A 4,407-nucleotide genomic window follows, 5' to 3' on the forward strand; every position below is an offset into this window, starting at 1 on the left:
ACATGTTACAGCAGAACCAACTGCATTGGTTATGAAAGTGTTATAGATGAGGAAATGGGCTATTCGACTGCGTAGGGCATGTAGAGTCACAAGTTCTAGTACAGAAATCTGTCGGAATGTATCCAATTAAATGTGACAGCCCTAACTGCATAGCAACACATGCTAAATTAATAAATATAGTCAGACAACTGCAGAGGCAGATGGGATGGAGAGATAATTAAAATATTCTTTAACTTTGCTTTAAAAATGTAGGTACACATCTACCTTTGGACTCACAGTTCTTTGGCTTTCTAATATTATTCAGCTCCACTGGGGTTTAATCCTGATTCCGTGCACATGTCTCTGTAGAAGCCAGCATTCTACACAAGAAGTAGATCACATTCCACTGATTAAAATTTAATGTTCTTTTGCAGGAAACATAATAAATAGCCTTGTCCCTAGAGATCTCGCACAGAAACCACATCTAATGTAATGTCAGTTCAACCTTCCCAACAAAGCACTCAGAGTAAAGGCAGTAGTGGTGTTGCTGACCCAGATCAGGGTGTACAGGACAACAATTCAGGTCAAGAGTTTGGACAGGGTGAATGAGGAGCCACTGTTTGCAGTATTAGGAGGGTCAGTAAGCAGTGAGACATACAGACTGGCACCACAAGTCGAAGGGAAATTAAGAAAAAATATTTGATAGCACAGAGCTTGCGTATTGATGAGAAAAGACATTTCATCTTTGAACTCATTCGGTACAATTAACAAAAATACTAACGTGGGGAGAAAATATCCTGCTGCAGTAATGTGCACTGATTGACAGGAAGGTAGAATCTGATTGCTAGAGGCATTTCAATGAAGGTTGCACCACTTAGATGATGACTGACAGTAAACTGCTGAACTTTGTTTAAAAATAAACCAGGCAGAGTAACGCTGTACAATCGAGGCATCACTCTGAGGAATTAACCGGAAAATTACTTTTATCTGTTCTGATGATTTAAAATAGTCAGTGTACGTGCACATGTTCTTTCTGCACAGAATAGGGCCCTGTGTACTAACAATTGCAGTTTCAGTCTGCAAGGGCACTACAACAGAAGCATGGCTGAATGGTTCTAATGTGGTTTTCAGCATAATTCTTAACACACTCAGAATTAGTTGGCAGATATTATCCAATACTGCATCACAATCACATCAAATTTGGAAACACAGGTTGGATTGGTGAACCAATCAGAGGCTTGCTTGTTGGGAATAGGACGTGTTTTTTGGGACTTCCTGTCTACATGATGTTGTGGCATGTTCTATGCAGGAATTGAGAAGAGGGGTGATTTATTACATTACAACAGGGACTATAATTGACTGTAAACTGCCCTGGGATGTCCTGAGGTGGTGAAAGATGCTATACAAATGCAATTCTATTTCTTTATTTATAAGCAGAATGCAAAGGTCTAGCACAAATCAAAAATGCAGAGTAAACAGAGAATGAATCACATGGTGATGACAGCCTGTTTACCAATAACCTCTGCAAGAGAGGAGTATTTACACTTTATTTGGCAATTCTCAAATATAATCAAGTTTCATAATCTTCTGTAAACATAGGATCAATAATGGCTTACTCATCAGCAAGTTTCTACATCACTAAACCTTGATTGTTTATTTGATGATTGTGAGTGGGAGCTTACTTTGTGGAAATTGGTTGCTGGGTTCAGGGTAACGTATTAGCTTGGATAGAGGATTGGCTATCTGATAGAAAACAGAGAGTTAGGGGAAATGTTTTTTTTTCTGTTTGGCAAGATGTAATGAATGGGGTGCCACATGTCTCAGTCCTCATACTCCATCTATTTACAAACTATATTAGTGACTTGGATAGGGGGGGAGAGAATGTACTGTGGTCAAATTTACAGATGACACTATAATAGTTGGGAAAGTAAGTTGCAATGAAGAAAGAAGAAATGTATAAATGGATGTGGATAGGCTTGGTGGCAGGTGGAGTTTGAGGGGGATAACTGTGCGCTTATCCATCTTGGTCTGAGGACTAAAAGGAAACTTATTATCTAAATGGAGAGAAACTTCAAAATGCCTCAATGCAGAGGGATCTGGGTGTCCTCAGGCATGAGCCACAGAAAGCTCGTCTGCAAGTACAGCAGGTAACAAGGAAGGCTGATGGAATTCTGGCATTTATTGCTAAAGGAATAGATTTTAAAAGTAGGAAGTGTTGCTGCAACTGTGCAAGGCATTAATGAGATTGCACCTAGAGTATCATGTACAGTTTTGGTCCCCTTACTTGAGGAGAGATGTATTTGTGTTTGGGGCCGTTCAGAGGAGGGCTATTAGATTCCAGAGATGAAGGGTTTGGCTTACAAAGAGAGATTGAGCAGTTTGGGCCAATACTCTCTGGAGTTTAACAGAATGAGAGGAGATCTAACTGAGGGATCGAAGATGCCAAAGGGGATTGACCAAGTAGACATAGGGAGGACACTTCCTCGTATGGGGCAATCTAAAACAAGAGATCTTAGTTTTAGGATAAGGGGCAACAGATTTAAAACAGATGAAGAGGAATGACTTCTCACAAAGGGTCATCACTTTGTGGAACTCACTCCCCCAGAGTGAGTTGGATGCTGGGACATTGAGCAAATTTAAGGAGGAGATTGACAGATTTTTAATTTGATTAGATTAGATTCCTACAGTGCGGAAATAGGCCCTTCGGCCCAACCAGTCCACACCGACCGTCCGAAGAGTAACCCACCCAGACCCATTTCCCTCTGACTAATTGACCTAACACTCTGGGCAATTTAGCATGGCCAATTCCCCTGACCTGCACATCTTTGGACTGTGGGAGGAAACCCACGCAGACACGGGGAGAATGTGCAAACTCCATACAGACGGTTGCCTGAGGCTGGAATTGAACCTGAGTCCTGGTGCTGTGAGGCAGCAGTGCTAACCACTGAGCCACCTTAGTAATGGATTAAAGGGTTATGGGGACTGGGCAGGAAAGTGGAGTTGAAGGTGAGATAAGATCAGCCATGATCATATGATGAAACAATATTGTTTCACCCTGTTACAAATTCTTATGTTTTCTGACATTACAACAGGAATTCCAAATCAAAATTATTTAACTGGCTTTGCAATACTCCGAAGGGGACAAAGTAAATTCATGTTCTTTTTTATCATGATTATCAGAATCAAACATACCTTGATGCACAATATTCATACACAGCAACGCTCCACAGAATAAGCTCTGCACATGTGGATTGCACACAATTGGCATCTACTGTGTCCCGAGGAGATGTCAGAGTTGGGTTATTATGCAGTCAGGCTAGATTAGTGAATGGGTGGGAGAGCAATGAGTACAATAGACAAGCAGTGACAGCTAACCATGTCGCTGCTTTGACAAGTCTGACAGTGCCCTATCAGTGGTTGATCTAATCCAGCCCACTGGCTTCACGTGTGTCTGGAGAGGTGGCTGGTGAAATGTGGACAGGTCACTCTAGACGAAGCTGTAGCAGGCAATAAGCTGCCATGGAGCTGGGGAGATGACACTGACCAGAGGGCAGTTAGCAAAACTCTCTGCCTAGTCTTTGTAGCAATGACCTCATCACATGAACCCATCATCAGTCAGCGAATCCCCAAAGCAAAAACTAGCCTAATGAAAGCAGATTAATTGGATATTTACTTCCTTGGTGTTTGTGGGATCTTGCTGTGTGAAGTTTGACAACCAGATTTGCTTGGAAAGAAATATAAAAGTGGACCACACTGAAACTGCCGCATCATAGTCAGGAGGAAGTTGGGGTGGTATGGTGGTTCAGAGGTTAATGCTGCTGCCTCACAGCGACAGGATACTGGGTCCTATTCCATTCGCAGGTGACTGTCTGTCTGGAGTTTGCACATTCTCCCTGCGTCTGCACGGGTTTCCTCCCACAGTGCAAAGATGTGCAGGTTAGGTGGGTTGGCCATGGGAAATTACCCGTAGTGTGCAGAGATGTACAGACCAGGTGGTTAGGAGAAAGTGAGGACTGCAGATGCTGGAGATCAGTCAAAGAGAGAGGTGCTGGAAAAGCACAGCAGGTCAGGCAGCATCCGAGGAGCAGGATAATCAACGTTTCGAGCATAAGCCCTTCATCGGGAGTGAGGATTGTGGGCCGGGGGTTGGGCATGATGGGGGTGTGGTCGAAAGATAAATGGAAGGAGGCCCAGCACCTGCATTTCCTCGGCAGAGTGGGAGGGGGAGGGGGAGCGGGACTTGAGATGTTCAGCCATTGGGCGGTGGGGTTGGTTGCTGAGGGTGTCCCAGGGATGTTCTCTGACAAGTAGGCACCCTGTTTCCCCGATGTAGAGGAGACCACATCGGGAGCAACAGATATAGTAAATGACATGTGTGGAACTGCAGGTGAAACTTTGATGGATGTGGAAGGCTCCTTTAGGGCCTTG

At 43.6% G+C, this 4,407-nt stretch overlaps 1 long non-coding RNA gene across 1 annotated transcript in view; it reads right to left on the minus strand.

Annotated features, from left to right (window-relative positions):
* Positions 1–299: 299 nt before the first annotated feature.
* LOC122559410 overlaps positions 300–4,407 on the minus strand; it is a 183,283-nt gene continuing 179,175 nt past the window's right edge. The window contains exon 3 of the long non-coding RNA XR_006314425.1: positions 300–359. This is a non-coding gene — a long non-coding RNA (uncharacterized LOC122559410). The remainder of the gene's footprint in view (positions 360–4,407) is intronic.

Source organism: Chiloscyllium plagiosum, chromosome 19 (assembly GCF_004010195.1).
Source record: "Chiloscyllium plagiosum isolate BGI_BamShark_2017 chromosome 19, ASM401019v2, whole genome shotgun sequence".
Taxonomy (NCBI): domain Eukaryota; kingdom Metazoa; phylum Chordata; class Chondrichthyes; order Orectolobiformes; family Hemiscylliidae; genus Chiloscyllium; species Chiloscyllium plagiosum.